This window comes from Urocitellus parryii, chromosome 1, assembly GCF_045843805.1.
Source record: "Urocitellus parryii isolate mUroPar1 chromosome 1, mUroPar1.hap1, whole genome shotgun sequence".
Classification (NCBI taxonomy): Eukaryota; Metazoa; Chordata; class Mammalia; order Rodentia; family Sciuridae; genus Urocitellus; species Urocitellus parryii.
Window position 1 is genome coordinate 56,085,306 of NC_135531.1, and position 20,817 is coordinate 56,106,122.

Below are 20,817 nucleotides of genomic sequence, written 5' to 3' on the forward strand. Positions count from 1 at the left end.
AATTAGCATGCAAAGAATGAGGAAATTGAAATAGAAGATTTGAAAGAGTTTAAAGGATTATTGGGGGAGTGGCTAGTACTAGTAATCCATGAAGATGGGACAAAGAGTAAAGATGTTTGAAAATGAGGCTTTGGCCAAGGAGTCTGAAAGAAAAGATATACATGAAAATAAGCCTATCATCTTAACTGGGACATGACCATTACCTCCTCAGGCTGAAGACACCCTGGCTGCCTGAGGTTGCTGCACTTCCCAGGGAGGTCTGCCTGCCCTTAGGAAGAGCTGCTCTAGGGCCCAGACAAGAGTCACATAGGAGACCAAGTTGATTCCTTCCAAAAGTTTCCAGGTTTTGTCTCTATACTACTTAATTATAATATTCTATCATTTTTACAGCAATGACGTGGATGAATCTCAAACAATTATGACAGGTGAGAGGGAAGGGTCACAAAAGGGTTTGAAGAAAGTCATGGAGGTGAAAGATGTATTTATTATCTTGATTGTAGTGATTATTTCACAGTATGTATATGTCAAACATATCAAAGTGTACAATATAAATATGTGCAGTTTACTGTATGTCACTTGGAACTGTTTCGGAAAAAGAAACTCCCAAATCTCAAAACTAGATAGTAGCAAAGCTAAGGATCAAACACATGTTTGTTTGACAAAAAAGTGAATCATGTAGCCATTTAAAACTAGAATGATAAAGACTATGGAAACATACAAAAATCTTTTCAGTAAAATGGTAAGCAAAAATAGCAACATAAAAAGCCTATGTATACTATTATGGATAAATTTTGTATAGCAATAGAAGAGAAAGGAAATACAATTAGACATCATGGTTATTTAATAGAATTATGGATTATTCAGAAATTATGTAACACTGCTTATAATTTCCATTTTCAACTAAAACATTAATTGTAATAATACCCTATTTAAAATTGTAAACATCTCCACATTAGGACAGTCTCTTTTAAAGTATAATGTTGAATTTTAAAACTTATCATAAAAAATAATTTGATTTTGAAGAAATTTAAGTATTGCTTGTTAAGTAATCACCTGCAGAAAAAAATAAATAAAACATCATAAAATTTCTAAATTCAAAATTGCTAGTTTATAAAGCCCCTTTCATAACACTGTTAAGCAGCAACTACTTTCCAGTGCTGGATAGAGTCTGTGAGACAAAATTCAAGAAAAATGCTCAAAATATACTGAAAAATAGATTACAGATATTACTAAATGCTGAACAAACCACAAGTTATGTGATATAGCCAAGCCTCCTCTTTCACAAGTGTAAAATGGCAACCTTAGGCTGTGACCTTCAAGTTCTCCTTTTTTTTTTTCCCCCTGGTCTGGTACCGGGGATTGAACTCAGGAATGCTTCACCACTGAACTACATCCCCAGCCCTTTTTATATTTTATTTTTGGGCAGGGTCTCGCTAAGTTGCTTATGGCCAAGTCAGTAGGATTACAGGCATGTGCCACTGCAACTGGCTTAGTTCTCTTTCTTTAAAAAAAAAAAAAAAAATTCTATTCTAAAAATTGTGTAAGGATCAGTGCTTTCATGTATGCACTGGGCACTGGTATTTTTCTTTCAGAAAAATAATTTAGGCAAGGAAGGTCAAAGGCTCCTGAAGAAACTTCAAGGAGAGCCTTGACTGCAGACTTTTCCTCCTACTCTACATGGCCCAGTAAAACAGGTTTAGAGCTTTTGCCACACTTTTCTGCCAGAAAAGACAGACAGCTCTGCTCTAGGGACTACAGAAAGTATTTTCTCATCTTTAAATGATGTCTCCCATGCCTGAGTTGTCTACTGAATCACAGGTAGTTTATCTTGCTTTTAATCCATGGTCTAAAGCTGAGAGTCAAAGAGAAAAGGAATTTTAAAAGAAAGAGTTTAGAGATTAATTTTCCTTTCATAAGCTGAACATCTTTTTCCCTGGATGAAATGAGAAGATTTCTGCAACCTGCTTCAAAATAACTTCTTGGGTAGGAGGAAGATGATACCTTGGGAAGGGGGAAGACATTAAAACAAGGTTGGTCACAAGTCATTCAATTATTAAATATGGGTGCTAGTACATGGAAGCTCATGAAACTATTCTACTTTTTAATTTTCTTTATATTTGAAATGTTTCTTAATAAAACATTTATTCATACACACATTTTGTTAGGTTTCTGTGACTGTAACAGATAACTGAGATAAATAACTTAAAAAGAAAGTAAGTTTATTTTGGATTGCAGTTTCAGTCCATGACCGATTGGCCGTATTGCTTCCGGCCTATGTCAAGACAGCACATCATAGCAGGAGAGCACATCAGAGCACACTCACTTCATGGTGAAGAAATGAGACAGAGAACAAGAGACTCAAGACCCACAGTCCCCTTCTAAGACACACCCTCAATAACCTAAGACCTCCCACTAGACTCCACCTCTTAAAGGTTCCAGCAACTCCCATTACCACCAACCTGGGACCAAGCCATTAGTCCATGGGCCTTTGGGGGATCCAAACTATCACACACACACACACACACACACATCCCTATCCCTCTCAGCATGAGGAAAAAAGTTATCAAAATGAAACTGTTTTATCAGAGAAAAGAAAGTAGTTTAAGAACTGAGTATGTGGGAGAGCTTCAATTGAGGAGAAACTGACTACTTGCTTTTTGTCACTGCTTGCTACAGTCAGATGAAGGCCTAAGTAGTACTAAAGGAATAAAAAGTTCCCTAACTATGAAGGCTAGTAACATTGTAATAGTTACTTGGAGAAGATAGCTAAGAAAATTCTTTTTCTGAAAATAGAAAATGAAACAGTTTTTATAGGTGATTGCCAAGAAGTAAAACACAATCGCTTATTAATTGTTCAAATTTATTCTTGGGTCAAAAGAAATAGACGAATTTTTATCTGAACCTTAGCTAGTCAGATTGGCTAGACTAAAAATAAGCATGTAAAATGTGTTTGGGCAAGTGGCATACAACTATGCCAGAGGTCTGAACTTCAGCTCATATTTTTATCAAGACTAGCTATTAGCCCTGCGCAGTGGCACTCACCTGTAATCTCAGCAGCTCTGGAGGCTGAGACAGGAGGATCACAAGTTCAAAGGCAGCCTCAGCAATGGAGAGGTACTAAGTAACTTAGTGAGACCCTGTCTCTAAAAATAAAATACAAAAAAAAAAACATAGGGTTGGGGATGGGCTCAGTGGTTGAGTGTCCCTGAGTTTAATGCCTAGTACCCACCCCCAATGACTAGCTATTAGCAAGTCCAACAATTACACTGCCATTGCCAAATGAAACTATACTCCTTCTCAGCAAGGAAGCCTAAACAACGTTCCAATGGTGGCCAGCCTTCACAATGGTCCCCAGTGTTCATCGTCTTCAGGTATTCTCACCTAGATAATTCCTTCCTCTTAAAATAGAGCTGACTTTTTTGCTCCTAAAGTAGTGAAAACTCTAAGTAGTGAAACTCTTAAGTCTAGAGTATAAAAGACTTCCTGGCTACTACTTTGCTTCCTCTTAGGTCCCTTGTCCTAGAGAAAACCAGCTGCCACTTTGTAAGGACAGCCAAGAAGCCCCATGGAGAGATCCACATTATGAAAAATTGGAGTCTCCTACCCATAGCCAGCACCAACTTGAAAGGCCTGTGATGAACCATTTTAGAAGCGGATTCCCAGCCATGGGCAGGCCTTCAGACGGCCACAGCACAAATTTCTGAGAAACTGAAAGTCAGAACTAGAACTAAACAGCTCCCAAATTCTTGTGCCAAAGAAGTTGTATGAGATAATAAATATTTGGAGGTAAATTCTTCTGCACAATAGAAACTACTATACTTCATTAAAACTTTAGAGTCCTTTTTACACAACTGTTTTTCAAAAAATGGTGCAATGTATATAGTTATGTTTATTTTATTTTAAATATTTTTTAGTTATAGATGAACACAATACCTTTATTTTATTTTTATGTGATGCCGAGGATCAAGCCCGGTGCTTCACACATACTAGACAAACATTCTACCACTGAACTACAACCCCCCCCCGCCCCGGTTTTTTCTTTTATTTTTTTTTAATATCCTTCACAGCAGTTTATTTATTTATTTTTATATGGTGCTGAGGATTGAACCCAGTGCCTCATGTGTGCTAGGTGAGCACTCTACCACTGAGCTACAGCCCTAGCCCCACAATTTCTTTAAATCAACTTCGGAAAATGTCATCTTTCTTCTCCCCTCCCAGATCGGATGAGCATAAAAACTTGTTATAAAAATAACAAATACTGAAATATATAAATTAATTTACCATAAGTCTCTGAAAAGTCACCAACTCTCCTTCACCCCAGTTGTTACTTTTATTAGAGTTTTTTCACAAATAAAAATATGAGTGAATACATTCTTGTGTGGTCTCAGAAAGAACATGCCAGGCTCTTACAGGAGAGAGTACTGTTTCCCACTTTCTATAGCACCTTTCATGGCAATGCAAGAAATTAAAACATAAGGGAAATGACTGGGAGTTTTCTGCAAGTGACCTTGAATATCATTATAAATTGGGCTTTCAACAAATCATTGTTTCTGATTTTGAAAGCCTCACCTCATATTGCAAAGCCCTGCACTGTCACACCTCAGTGTCAGCTGAGCAATGCCAGCTTAGTTAGAAAGCCTCTAATTATATCCAAAGATCATTGAAAGTCATCAGGACTTTTTTGTCAGGAGTTTGCTTGCATGACATGAAATCCAGAACCCCAAAGCCTCTCGTAACCCATTTCCCAGCTACCCACAGTGATCAACTGAGAGGGCAGAGCCATCTCAGAGTCTCCAGAAGACAACCCCCATATTGTTCTGCCTCTGAAATTTGTAGTGTAGGCCCATCCTACAGCACCCCCTGTTTCCTATCCCAAATGAAAGTACAGTTTCTGGTGTATAAACACACAGTGGTTAGTGGCAATGGCTGCCAAGTCCAGTGGTGTAAAGTGAGGTCTGCAGAGCTTGGTGGCCATGCTAGAAGTGGTTTTCATCCAGCCAATTTTGCATTGTGGTTTTGAACATTTTTCCTGGAAGATTTGCCTCAAAGTCTTTTTTTTTTTTTTTTTTTTTTTACAGCTCTCACAAGAGTTTCATGCACCACCCAGAACTTTTCTGCTTCAGCAGTTAAGTCAGCTCCCAAGGCTTGCAGTTAAGAATTCCAACTGATTGACATGCCCCATTCAAGACTGATCCTGCTAGGCAGATTGAATCTCTATGAAACCCCGCCCTCAGCCCAGAACATTGTCATCTCTTTCTACTTGAGGAACAGCCTTGAAAGACTGGATTTGCCAGTTTCAGATTAGGTTACAAACTAAACTTACCCAAAGTCACAGAGGCTAACTGTGACTGCATTTTTCTAGAGAGAGAGAAAGAGATTTTCTGGAGTTTGGAATTCATCTCCATGTGATGAGGCTCCTTTCTTTTAAGCAAAGCTGGTTGTGGGCCTGGGTGTGGAGATTCTGCATTACTGGGTTTTTTTTTTTTTTTTTATTCATTTGTTTGTTTGGGGAGGGGATGCATACTGTTTGTTTTTAAAAGACCAGGATTTAAAAAAAAAAAAAAAAAAAAAAAAGGCGTTCTCTCCTTTTCAGTGTGCTAACTCCTTTCTCTAACAGTTCATGTAGGTTGGTGGTAGTGAAAGTGGGTCAAAAATTCTAATCTTAGCCAGGTGCAGTGGCACACGCCTATAAACCTCCCAGTGAAACTGGAGTTTGGAGATGAGACTCAATTCCCGCTGCCTCACCAATTTCCTCTGGGGTCTTGTTTCACAAATTTTGAAGGATAAAAGCCACAGACAACTGAGCACAGTGGCGAATACCTATAATCCCAGCAGCTCCGGAGACTGAGACAGGAAGATCGGGAGTTCAAAACCAGCCTCAGCAAAAGTGAGGCCCTAATCAATTCAGTGACACCCTATTTCTACATAAATTATAAAAAGGGTTAGGGATGTGGCTCGGTGGTCAAGTGCCCTGAGTTCAATCCCTGGTGCCAGAAAAAAAGAAAAAGAAAAAGAAAAAAAAAAAAAAAGCAACAGTCACAGAAGGGAAGAGTAAAAGGAGCAGGATTTATTTAAGCAAGAAGAGATAGAACTCCCACCATAGGGGAGGGGGCCTGATAGCAGAAGAACCCATTTTGGTGTGCCAGCTTAGGAGTTTATATATGGCTCTGGACAGAACATAGAACAAAATCTATGTAAAAGATTGAAAAAGGCATCCTGGCTACCATTTGGGTTCACTTCCATTCTCTTTCCAGTAACTTCCAACTGGGTTCACCCTCACCTTCCAGTTTCTACCTCTGGGACAAAGGAATTGGCTGGGGGTATTCCCACAGGTGAGCCTTGAGGCTTTTTAATTTGAAATAGGCTTTGGTGATGCTCATTAATGTGTTTACTGGCTAGCTTCCAGGTGTGGTTGAATGAGGCCCATTATCCTGACTGCCTGGTCATTTTATTGTCTGTTCTGTTTTATCCTCATTTATCAGCTGCTTGGAAGGCTAAGGCAGGATGATTGCCAAGTTCAAAGCCAACCTCAGCAACTTAGCGAGACCTTGTCTCTAAACAAAATATTTTCAAAAGGGCTATTATATGGCTCAGTGGTTAAGTGCCCCTAGATTCAATTCCCAGTACCCACAGGGGAAAAAAAAAAAAAAAGGAATCCTAATCTTTGTCAACATTGATTTCTAAAGTTCACATAGTAAGAATATAGTTCTCTTATTTTCATTTCAAGCCTAATTAATGGAAGTCGTGTGCTTTAACATTTACATTTCTCCAGCTAAAGCAAATTATCTGGTTACAATTTAATACTATTTTAGATTTTTTATATTCTATGTATCCAAGTTGGGACTTTTCTCTTTGGAGGTTATAGCATGACATAAAGATCCCTCTAAGGAGATGTGAATTGAAAAATTCTCATCATTACTTATTTATAAACAGAATTTATAATTGTGAAATAAAAGTCCACAAGTGAATTCTGAAGACTTTCTAGACTTGGTGATAATTAGTCGCTATCCATTGGCCTTGGGGACTGAGCACATTAGATCTTAATTGGATCAGCCATTCCCACAACTTTACTCTTGCTCTTGACCTAATGCTCCCTGTACCAGTTTGTGCCATGACTGTCGGACCAAAGAGAATAAGGGCAAAAGATTGAGAAGGAATGAAGGACTCTCTAAATTTGTCAAGAATCCCCTGAGTTCTCACACATAATTGGAACTGGGTACTTAGCAAGACCCTATCTCAAATAAAACAAAAAGTGCTGGTGATGTAGCTCAGTGGTAGAAGAGTACTCACTTAGCTTGCAAGAAGCCCTGGGTTCAATCCTCAGTACAAAAAAAGAAGAAAAGAAAGAATAGGGTCCATCCGGGAACATTTTTACGTACAGTTGACATCTCAGTGGGAGTACATATGGAAGCACAGATATCATGTGTAAGACCATGATATTACTGAGTTGTATTTGACATTGTTTCCATTCCTGTCTTCTCAAAAGACTCTGGTTAAAAAAAAAAAAAAAAAGCCTCTGTTCTCTTGATTTCTATGTCCTTTTGCTATCTTGGTTTTCCTCTAACTTCTCTAACTTTTCTCCCATTCAGTTCTTTCTTAAGCAGGAGCTTTGTCTTCTAACAACTGTTGGGAGCCAGCGACCACACCCTGAATATGGCGCTGGTCTCTGCTTCCGCTTCGTTAGCGGTTAGAGTTGTTAGGTAAACAACTCCTTGTAAGGCTGTGGGGCTGGGCTCTGGCCTGCTTCCGCTGTGCTGTACCTATTAGACTTTCCCGCATGGTACTAATTCATTGGTGGGGCTGGGTACTTAAGCTAGGGCAGACCGACCGCTCGCTCTCTTGTTCCTGTTTTCTCATCATGATTCAAAGGTCCTAGTAAACTGCTGAAAGAAGAATCCTGTGTAGTGTTTCCCTTGCCGGCGAGGGGTCGCGACAAACAACTGCCCTTTAAATGTGGGCATTCTTTATTGCTCTATGGGGTTACCCTGGCAATTTCCTCCACTTGATGGTTTTATCTTAAAAGTATATGATTACAGGGCTGGGGATGTGGCTCAAGCGGTAGCGCGCTCGCCTGGCATGCGTGCGGCCCGGGTTCGATCCTCAGCACCACATACCAACAAAGATGTTGTGTCTGCCGAGAACTAAAAAATAAATATTAAAAACACTCTCTCTCTCTCTCTCCTCTCTCACTCTCTCTTTAAAAAAAAAAAAAAAAGTATATGATTACAATTCCCACCTCATTCCCCTGCCCTGACATGAGAACCCTGAGATCTATCAAAACTACTTCAACTCACCTGAAATACACTAAGAACTTGTATCATACCAATGCTTTTCATAGCCTACCTATTTGTCTAACTTATTTTTATATATTCCCAAGAGAAGAAATAAAATTATGGCTTATATTGTTCTTTAGACTTGAAGAATTTATGACTGCACACTAATTATAATGCTTTTGTCATCAGGTAATAAAATAACTTTAAAAAGTAGTTTAAACTTAATAAGAACATTAATTATCTCACACAATAAAGATTGGTTATTTCAGGGGCTGGAGTTGTAGCTCAGTAGTAGAGCACTTGCTTCACATGTGTGAGGTACTGGATTCTATCCTTAGCACCACATAAAAATAAATAAATAAATAAAGATATTGTAAAAAAAATAATAAAAAAATATTGGTTGTTTTTGTATTTCAACAATGATATCAAGGACACAAACATTTTTTTGCATCATATAATTTTTTTTTAGAGAGAGAGAGAAAGAGAGAACGAATCTTTTTTGTAGGCGGACACAACACAATACCTTTATTTTTATGTGGTGCTGAGAATCAAACCCGGGTCACACCCGTGCTAGGCGAGCGCTCTATTGCTGAGCCATAATCCCAGCCCAACATTTTATAATTTTTTAATGCAAGTAAGATTTTAATGTTACTGGGCAACCCAAAATACATTATTTTCCACCATAAATAGTATAACAAAGTCTTTTAAAATAAATATGTTGCTGGGGATAGTAGCTCAGTGGTAGAACACTTGCCTAGCATGTGGGAGACCCTGGGTTCAATCCCCAATACAGAAAATAAAATCAAAATATAAAATATGTCCATCCTTCCCCCACCCTGACCTGGTGGCAATGTTCTGGATTTCAGGGGACCTGGATTTCATTCCTGTTCTCATTATCTCTCTCCCTCGTGCTGCAATGAATAAAATAAGAAATAAATCATTGTCCTGCATCCTTACTACCATAGGCTGTACCCTTGTCAGATTTCATAAGCTAAGCTAGATGATCTTGGTTAGTATAAGGGTGGAAGACCTCAAAGAAAATGAAGTGTGGACCACAACATCTTCTATGCAGCCTTCTTTCATGAAACCTTCTCTTACAGCAATTATTGCACTTTCTTCTTTACTATTTATTTGATTGCTCTAGGAGAAAAATTAAAAAGTCCTTACAAGTAAATCCATTTCTGGTTATTTAAATTAATGCATTTATTTGTTTTCCCTTTTCAACTGACTGTTGGGTTTGAAAGATATTTTGTTATATTTTTTGTTGGTGGTGTTGTTTTAGTTATATATGACAGTAGAATGTATTTTTTTTTTTAGTAGAATGTATTTTGATGTATCATACATACGTGGAATATAACTTCCCATTCTGAGGTTGTTCACGATGTGGAGTACACTGATCGTGCATTCATACTTGAATATAGGAAAGTTATGTCTGATTCATTTTACTGTCTTTGCCATTCCCATCCTCCCTACCTTCCCTCCATTCCCCCTGTCCAGTTTGGTGAACTTCCACTCCTCCTGGCCCTCCATTATGAGTTAGTATCCACATATCAAAGAGAACACTGGGCCTTTGATTTGGGGGGTTTGGCTTATTTCACTTAGAATGAGAGTTTCCAGTTCCATCCATTTACCATCAGACGCCATAATTTTATTCTTCTTTATGGCTAAGTAATATTCTATTGTGTATATGTACCACATTTTCTTTATCCATTCATCTGTTGAAGGGCATCTAAGTTGGTTCCATAGCTTAGCTATTGTGAATTGAGCTGCTATGAACACTGAAGTGGTCACATCATTATAGTATGCTGATTTTAAGTCCTTTGGGTATATGCTGAGGAGTGAGATAACTGGGTTAATTGGTGATTCCATACCAAGTTTTCTGAGGAATCTCCATACTGTTTTCTATAATGGTTCCACCAATTTGCAGTCCCACCAGGGGGACGTTTCATCCCAAACAATTTTTTTTTTTTTTTTTTGGTGGGGGGAGACTGGGAATTGAACTCAGAGGTGCTTTACCACTGAGCCACATTTCCAGCCCATTTTATTCTATATGTTGAGACACAGCCTCACTAAGTTGCTTAGACTGGACTCAAACTTGTGATCCTCCTGGCTCAACCTCCTGAGTTGTTTCTTGCAAACTTGATGCCTTCCAATTCTCTTTACTCAGAGGTTTATGGGCTATAGGTTGTAACTTAAAGGTCTTCCTGATTTCATCCCCACAAACACACCCATAGTGAAGTCATGCCTGAGATATGAGTCACGACGACTACGTTGGCAGACACAGGGAGTTCCTCAGAACTGTGATAATCACAGCCAGGGCTTCTCTCTCACTTCAGGTCCTTGGGAATAGGGGGAGCCTTGCTAATTACCACCCCCAGAAATCAAGATAAGAGCATCCTGCTTACCTCATCTGCCTAGAAGGCAACTTTCAGATAAAAATTCTTTTTGTAGAAGATTCCTATTTCTCAATCCAGGAGAGGTTTGAGAAGAGAGGGCTCTGGGACATAGAGTGGGGATTGGGGAAGACAGACAAGGGCAGAGGGGGACTGCCAAAGGGCTTTCTCTCTAGATGTGGTCTTATCTTGGCTACAAAGTGGGGAAAGAAAGAAAACAGCCTCATGACGGGTTGGAGCCCTGAGGTTTTGGCAGGACCCTTGCCTTGCAGAGTTCATTTCATTTTGGCTCCTTTGCTGGTGATCATCTTGAATGCTTGGCCTTCAATTGCACCTCGAGAAATTCAACTTCTGGGTTCCTATCCAGGCCAGAAGACCAAAGAAAACTTCACGCTGAGGTTTGGCCTCCTTAGATCTACTCAGGAGATATACCTAATTTTCCAAACATCTACCCGGATGCCAGTTTATGCCCATTCTCAAAAGATGCTCAGATTGGCTAGTGCAAGGCAGGCCAAGTCCATGAGCCTAGGTGAAGGACTACTCTTGGCCTAGAGAGCTACATCTCAAAAGAAGACAAAAGTGGGTGGGGGTGGGGAGGAGTTGGTCAAAGAAAACAAAATTTTAGTTAAGAGGAATAAGTTCAGGAAAGCTATCATACCTCATGATAACCTTGGTTAATAGAATGTATTATATATTTGAAAATTGCTGAGAGCGCAGATTTTAAGTTTCTCACAACAAAAATAATTTTTGTGAGTAATTCATATTTTAAATAGTTGACTTACCCATTCTACTATGTATACATATGTCAAAACTCTTTATATATTCATATTCCATAAATACATGCAATTGTTACTTGTCGATTAAATAAATAAATAGGGCTGAAAGTGTAGCTTAGGGTTAAAGCACATGCTTAGTATATATGCAAGACCCAGGATCCCATGTCCAGCACCACCAAAAAATAACAAAATAAAAATAAACAAGAAGTCCAGAGACCGGTCAAGAAATGTTTAATATAATAAATTATATCTTGAAGGAAAAAAATTAAAAATAGGTTCTGAAGACTAAAAACATCTCTCTCTCCCTCTCTCTCTCTCTCTCTCTCTCTCTCTCTCTCTCTCTCTCTCTCTCTCCAAAGTAACCACTCTTTCCCACCTGAAAAATGAAACTCAGAAGGCCCAAACAGTAGAACTATAGGATGATACACATTCTGGAGAAATAAGAACAGATAGGCAGGAGCAGAGGGCACATGTGAAATGCCAGCATTGCCAGTTCCATGTGGTGAATCCTGTCAGAGTGAACGCCCAGGCATAGTCAGCCAGATCTGCACTGTGGTCTTCAGATCACCATAGGAATCCATGTAGGAGAGCAAACTGGTAGGAATTTTAGCATTTCTAGTTGCTCCCCATAAGTGCTAAATGAATAGTTGGACAACCAGAGTTCTTGGCCAGCCAAGTCCCTTTCATATCTTGTGGTAAGCTTTTCAAATTTTCAGTTCCAGATACAGTCAGTGAAACTCAGGCTGAGAAGGAAAATTTACAAACAACCTGGTTTCATCAACAAATAAATTTCAGGGGAGAGAAAAGACGTTTAAGATTCAAAAGACAGCCAGTTGCAATGTTTGAACTTTAGATTCTGATGTTGAAAACTTAAAAAAAAAAAAAAAGAAAGCAAGAAAGCACTCCACTGGGTTTGTTCTACATTAAAAAACTAAATAAACAGAAGTATTGTGTCCATCTACAACTAAAAGTATTTTTAACAAAAGAAATATGAACACACAGGGTATTTAATATTAAGGAATTGGGTTTTTTTGTTGTTGTTAAGGTATGATCTTTTAAAATCCTTATCTCTTAAAGTAGAGACACAGAAGCATTTATAAGTAAAATAAAATGATTTCTGAGATTTGCTTCAGAATAAACAGGAATGAGGTGTGGATGGGGTAAAGTTGACCAAAGGTTGATCATTTGGGGGACCGAGTGGCGGAACTGTGGTCGTTCCTTCTTCAGTAATTGCAATCCTGTGTGAATACACAATTTTCCACAATGAAGTTTTTAAAAAGTAAAAAACAATTCCAATTGAATGAACAGAAACTGTCACTGGAATAAACAGTATTCTTGTCTATTTTGTTCTCTACAATATCCTTTAGGCCCTAAACCATGTGTTGGCACACAGGATCCTTGGTGGGCAAATATTGAATGAGCGAACTATGGTCACTCAATTATTATTTGTATATCACAAACTAGACCTCATAAATTATGGTATATGCATAAAGTGGATGTAGTCATTTAAAATAATGAGGTCAGCCAGGTGCAGTAATACATCCCTATAATCCCAGCAATTCGGGAGGCCAACTCAGGAGGCTGAAGCAAGAGGATTGCAAGTTCAAGACCAGCCTGGGCAACTTAGTGACAGCCTTTCTCAAATGAAAATTAAAAGGGTTGGAAAAGTAGCTCAGTGGTGAAGTGCCCCTGGGTTCAAGCTCCAGTTCCAGAAGTAAATAAACAATTAAATTAAATAATGAAGTTACTATATAAATGCTGATATGGCAATAATGTACAAAATGTGTTCATATACACAGTGTGGTAGCCAGACTCCAGTATGGTCCCCAGTGATCTTCTTTAGTTATTTAGTCTCCTGACAAATTGAATTGCAGCTAGTTTATGTGACCAACAGAGCACGGTGGAGGTGACAGCGTGTGACCTCTGAGGCAAGGCATTCCAGCTTCCTCCTTGTTCTTCTGCCTCACTTGTTTTGGAGAAGCCAGCCTTCCGTCTGAGGTCACTCAAGCAGCCCTGTGGAGAGGCCTGTCTGGAGAAGAGCTGAGGCTTCTGGCCGACAGATGGCACTTGCCAGCCTGTGAGTCAGGTACACAAACACTGAATCCTCTGGTCCCAGAAAAGCATTTCAGCTGACAGCAGCTCCAACCAGTATCTTTTTATTTTATTTTTACTTGTAGATAACTTTATTTTATTTATTTTTAGGCAGTGCTGAGAATTAAACCTAGTGCCTTACACATGCCAAGCAAGTGCTCTACCACTGAGCCACAACCGAAGCCCTCCAACCAGCATCTTAACTGTTACTTATGAGATCCCAAAACTTCCTAATCCACGACCACAGACATCATGAAAGTTAGTAAATGTTAGTATTGATTTAAACTACAAAGTCTTGAGGTAAATTATATATATAACTAATACATAGTATAACTCCTATTTTCAAAAAGCATATAGGTACACAGGCTTATTCATGAATAGAAAACATCTCATCACACAAGGGAGTAACTTGGTTCCAAATTAGGATGTGTGTGGGTAGGGGAGGGTTATGTTCATTCAGTCTATGCTCTTAAACTTTCAAGATTTCTTTTATTTATTTATTTATTTATTTATTTGTACCAGAGATTGAACTCAGGGGCACTCAACCATGGAGCATATCCCCAGCCCTGTTTTGTATTTTATTAAGAGACTGGGTCTCACTGAGTTGCTTAGCACCTCACCGTTGCTGAGGCTGGCTTTAAACTCGAGATCCTCCTGTCTCAGCCTCCCAAGCTGCTGGGATTACAGGCATGTGACACCACACCTGGCTATAAATTTTTTTTTTTTAATTTGGCCCTGGGGATTGCACCCACAGGTACTTTACCACTGTGCTACCTTCCCAGCGCTTTTAATATTTTATTTTGAGATATGATCTCACTAAGTTGCTAAGGCTGGCCTCAAACTTATGATCCTCCTGCCTCAGCCTTCTGAGTCACTGAGGTTACAAGAATGTGCCACCATATCTGGCTTAAAGCTATTTTTCAAAAGTTGTAAGCAATGTAGAAATTTAGAAAGGTAAGCAACACCTGGCATGGTGGTGCGTGCCTGTAATACTAGTTACTTGGGAAGCTGAAGCAGGAGGATGCCAAATTCAAAGCTAGCCTGGGCAATGTGGCAAGACCCTGTGTTAAAAATAAATACATAGATAAGTAAATAAGTAAGTAAATAAATAAATGGTACCAGCTCAGTGAAAGCACCACCAAGTCAATGCCTAGCACCTGACCTCCTCCACCCTTCAAGAGTTAAGTAAGCCACAATAGTGGCTCTTCTTAACCCTTCCTGTCTCTTGCATTGTCCTTGACTTTCTGCCATTCCCAAGACTTTGCTTTGTGATGGGCTATGGTTTTAAGACTCTGAGTAGCCTGGACACTAGAGGGCTGGGTTTATTTGAGTTGTAGATGTACACAATACCTTTATTTATTTTTCTGTGGTATTAACATTCAAATGCATTGCTTCACACTTGCAAGGCAAGCACTCTACCACTAGCTACAACCCCAGCCCTGTTGCTATTTTTAATATCCATGTATTTCACTAAGACAATCAACCCCATCACTATACCACAGCTCAGATAGAAGTCCTGATTTAATTATTTATATTTAATACTGCAGCAATGTTGCAATAAATACTTGTGGAATGAATGAATGAACCACTCACACTGCTGCTGAATGCTGATGGTTTGCCTGGAGTTCACAATGGAGCCCCCAGTCTCTGAGCTGTGGTTTCTGCAGGAGGAGGTGGCCAGTAACTTTGGTCATGCTTAATCTCTCACCAATAAAGACAGAGGCTGGGAAAACAGTCCATAGATAGGCCAACAAGCTTAAACAAGAGCAGTTCTTAGGCCAACAAGCTTAAACAAGAGCAGTTCCTACCCAAACCAGGAATTCTTCATATATTCCCTCAGTAAAGGTATTTCCTTGGTGTTATCTGAATGTCTCCAAATAGTTACATTAAAATATAACAACCATCTCTGAGAAGTCTCAAGGCCTGGAGTTGAGGTGATTTGATTTTCAGTCTCTAAGGGCTTGTTTTGTTTTTTTCAGAACTGGGGACCAAGGGAGGACTAGACACACACAACTTTCACTCATATGCAATCAGAAACCTCTCTGTGAGAAGACACACAAATCCCAGAGAAAACTTGGGGGACAGCAGTGACAACCTTTGATTCTGTAATATATTCCAGTCCACTCCTGGGCCTGCAGAGAGTTAAAGTTTCAGAAACAAAGTTGTAATCACTGAACTATGCATACTGATGAGACAATAGCCTCAGGCTTTTGAAATCTTGATAACCAGGAAATTAATTATAAATTCGTAACTCCTGCTGTGATTGACTGAAGTGATACACAAAAAGTGCCCAGTGAAACAATCCCAATCAACTCAGCTTAGCATTTGTGTCCTGAATAGCAGGACAGCAAATCTCCATTCACTTTCAAAAGTAAGAGGAGCCTATTATAGTGAATGAGCCAGTGGAATGCAAAATATTCAAATGTTCAGATATTCTAGGACTTAGATCCTTCAGAAAAATCAGACTATATAACACAAACACAAGAAAAAAAGACAACTACAACCAAGGCACTTCTCAGCCCCACTTTCTCCTACTTCCAATCAGGGTCCTAATTCAGATGGACCAGAAATTTCCCAAGCCACTTCTCCAAGACAAAAAAAGAATTGGTAGTGCACACCTATAATCCCAAAAGCTGGGGAGGTTGAGGCAGGAGGATTGCAAGTTCAAAACCAGCCTCAGCATCTCATTGAGGCCCTCAGCAACTTAGCAAGAACCTGTCTCAAAGGGGGGAAAAAAGGGCTGGGGATGTGACTCAGTGGCTAAGCACCTCTGGGTTCAATTCCTGGTTTTAAAAAAGAAAAAAAGAAAGCTTTTATATTAGCAAATATGATTTTATTTCTCAAATCATTTCTTTTCTTGGGGATATAGCTCAGTTGGTAGAGTGCTTGCCTCACATGCACAAGTCCCCAGGTTTTAATCCCAGCAACACACACACAGAGAAAAAAAAAAATCATTTATTCTCTCTCTCTCTCTCTCTCTTTTTTTTTTTTTTTTTGTAATTCTGAGGATCAAACCCAGGGTCTTCTGTATGCTTAGCAAGCACTCTATTGCTGAGCTACATCCCCAGTCCATCTTTTACATCTTTGAATATAGATTCAAAGGTTTGGTAAAAATGAACCAAGAAATGCACCTATTCTTTTTTGTTTTTTAGTTGTTGATAGACCTTTATTTTATTTATGTATTTATATGTGGTGCTGAGAATCGAACCCAGTTCATCACACTACATGCCAGGCAAGTACACCACTGCTCAGCCCCAGCCCCAGCCCCAAGAAATGCATCTATTCTTTTTTTATTATTATTTATTTTTTTAAGGTGGACATAATATCTTTATTTTATTTTTATGTGGTGCTGAGGATTGAACCCAGTGCCTCACGCATGCCAGGCGAGGGCGCTACCACTGGAGCCACATTCCCAGCCTCTGCATCTATTCTTTAATAGGCACTTTTGATTAAGTTTTGGGGCATCCAAAATTAAAATTAATGAGGTATAGTGAATGAATGTGTTTAAAAAAGAATAAGTCTGTATTAGCTGATTTTTAAGTTAATTATATGTGCATATATATGTATACATATACATTCTTTTTCTTTTAAAAATTTTTTTGGTGCTGGAGACTAAACACAGGGGCACTTACCACTGAGCCACATCACAGCCCTCTTATTTTTTTAAGAGACAGGGTCTCACTGAGTTGCTTAGTGCCTCACTTTTGCTGAGGCTGGTTTTGAACTGGCGATCCCCCCTGCCTCAGCCTCCTGAGCCACCAGGCTTGGCTTACATATATATTCTTTGTGTGTGTGTGTGTAGTGCTGGGGATTGAACCCAGGGCCTTGTGCATGAGAGGTAAGCACTCTACCAACTGAGCTAGGTCCCTAGCCCACATATACATTCTTAATAGTATAATATACCTATATTTTCCATTAAAAAATTATTATAGAATTCAGTTCTATCAGGGAAATAAGAATGGTTATGAGCAGTAAATTAGAAATTTTTTTATTTTGTTCTGTTGGATTTTTTTTTAAATCATCAGTATATATTATAAAAATGACTAATAAAGAAATCCAAATACCAAAATAGTTTCATCCACTGGACTGGCCTATAGAAAGTCTGTGGGGCTTCTGTGAAGCCTTTTATCCTGTGTTCACCTTTCCATTTCTCACCTGTGGAGAATAGGAGGACAACCTCAAAGGCCTGCAATGAGATTCAAAGCAGAGCACAGGCAAAGAAAACTAAGGTTAAATGGTACTGAAAGGAAAAAAAAAAAAGGCAGAGCAGAAAAGAGGTGTCAATAATCACAGAAAAGAGTGTTCCCTGCCTCACCCTTAAGGGAGTATGTTCCAAGACCACCAGTGGATGCCTGAACCCCATATAAAGTAGTTTGTTCCTAAGCACATATAACTGTGATAAAGTTTAATTTATAAATTAGGGTACAGCAACTAAAAATAGAACAATTATAACAATATACTTTAATAAAAAAGTTATATGGTGGTGGTCTCTTCTCTCTCCTCCCTCAAAATATCTTTACATATTTTCACTTAAAAGAAACATTCATGGGCTGGGGTTGTAGCTCAGTGGTAGAGTGCTTGCCTAGCATATGTGGGTTCAATCCTAAGAACCACATCAAAATGAATAAATAAAATAAAGGCATTGTGTCCACCTATACCTAAAAAATATATATTTAAAAAAAAAAAAAAAAAAAGCATTCACGAGCGCTGGGAATGTGGCTCAAGTGGTAGCACGCTTGCCTGGCATGCGTGCGGCCTGGGTTCGATCCTCAGCACCACATACAAAGATGTGTCCGCCGAAAACTGGAAAATAAATATTAAAAAGTTCTCTCTTTCTCTCTCTCTCTAAAAAAAAAAAAAAAAAAAAAAAAAAAAAAAAAAAAAAAAAAAAAAAAAAAGCATTCATTTTGTGGCTCTTATGAAGGATTACTTGAACACAAGCAGGAGATCCTGCAACTGATAGCCCACGTGAATCTGATGGATGAAACACAACTGGGTAGTGCATACTGCTTGGATTACCTGGACAAAGAGATGATTCATGACAGCACAAGATTTCATCACGCTACTCAGAATAGTGTGCAGTTTAAAAAATTATGTATTGCTTATTCCAGAATTTTACATTTAATATTTTCAGACTACAGTTTGATCATGGATAAGTATGGAAAGTGAAAATCCGGATAAGGGAGAACAGGAATGCTGGAATGGTGAAAATACAACATAATATTTGTGAGTATTTATGAGTGCATAAATGTGCCCAATATTTTATCCTCATGATTTTATGGGGAAGAAATATTATTCTCTTTGTAAAACTGGAATAACCTTCTCTAAAATAACAAAATCCTCCGTAGGACCTGCACTCAGCCACTAGGCTGTGCTGCTTCTTCAATAAAAATTAAACAATGGGATTTTTCCCCCTAATCAGATCAGCAAAATTTCAAAAGATTGATGGCATCAAATGTAGGTAAGCATTTCAGGAAACAAGTATAAGTTTAGTATTTTGATAGTAAGAAGAATCCTGACTCAGCACAGTGATGCACGCCTGTAATTCTAGATTGCAAGTTCGAGGACAGCCTCAGTAACTTAGCCAGACCCTGTCTCAAAAAAAGGAGGGCTGGGGATGGGGATGTGGTTCAGTGGTAAGTGCCCCTGAGTTCAATCCCCAGTACTAAAAAAAGAATACTAAAAGCAATTCAACAAAATAGCACCCAGCACAAAACATCCTCCACCCATGCTGGGGATGGAACTGAGGGTCTTGGGCATGCTAATGCAAGTGCTCTACCACTAAACTATACCCAGACCCCAAAAATAGGTATCTGACTTTGGACTTGGTTTTTGTACTTCCAGAAACTTATCCTACAAACTAATTTCAAAGATGTCTATACACCAATGTACAATGCAGTACTGTTTTAATGCCCCCCCCCCAAAAAAAGGAGTCTGTATCCTTTAAAAATGGAAGTCAATCTCTAGAACTAGGTGTGGAAAGAATTCTAAAACATACTAAGTGAAAAACAACTGCCACAAAGGAATATGTACAATATTCTTTCTGAAAAAATATGGTATAAACATGCAAAGGTTTGCTCTCTAACATAGCTCCCCCCCAAAAAAAAGTTACATTATTTCTTCTTGGAAGAGTAAGGCTGTTGCTTCTTTCTCTTCCTCCCTCCTTCAAACAAACAAAGCAAAATCATAACTCAGAAAGAAGTTGTAGAAAAAGGATCATATGTTATTTATCAACCAAAACAATTTTTAAAGTCACAAATACAACAGGTATATAAAGTCAATCTGGAGTCAGGTACTTCTTTTATTTATTTATTTATTTATTTATTTATTTATTTATTTAGTAGGTGTAGTTGGACACAATGCCTTTATTTTATTTACTTATTTTTATGTGGTGCTGAGGATCAAACCCAGGGCCTCACATGCACTAGGCAAGTGCTCTATTGCTGAGCTACAACCCCAGCCCCAATGGCCTTCTTAAATATGCTGCAAATTCTTGTACATCCCTGCTACTTTCCAAACAGATGGGTTCAAACCCTATGGAGACTCTGCAATTTCATAGCTCGTAAGAGGTGAACAAAACTCACAATAAATATACCAACAATTTTTTAAAATACTAAGTGGTAAATGCTATTTTTAGTTATAAAATACTCTTACTCAGACTGAAGTTAGTAAAAAGTTGTACAAAATTTGTATTTACATGTTGAAGATCCTCATCGTATTTTTCTTGAATAGTAATACACACAAGAACTCAAAGGATCAATAAAGAAATAACTGAAAATCCCAATAAGTCAACCAGGGAATTTCATTATAAGCTAAACACAAAAAGGCACCAAACATTTTTTTTTTAATTTTGAAACAGATCTTGCTAAGTTGCTTGGAGCCTCACTAAGTTGCTGAGGCTAGCTTTGAACTTGGAATCCTCTTACTTCAGCTTCCCAAGCTGCTGGGATTACAGGTGTGAGCCATAGCACCCAACACAAAACATTCTTACAGACTTTTCTTTTTAGAAACTATTTTGGCACCTTGTCAAGTGGTAGCAAAGCTCAGTTCAGTAATTCTCATTCAAGTGCAAAAATGTTACAATGTTTATAAAATGTCCCTGTTCCCATCACCTGAGCTCTTGTCATGGAAACTGAGGAACTTATACTTTTAATAAGATCCCCAGTGATTTTAATGAAGTGCACAAGAATGCTGCTCCCTGAACATTTGAATTCTATCGCCCAACCCAAGCTCACTGCTCACTATTGGTTGGAAATCAGACTCCAACCAGCTCCTTTACCTTGT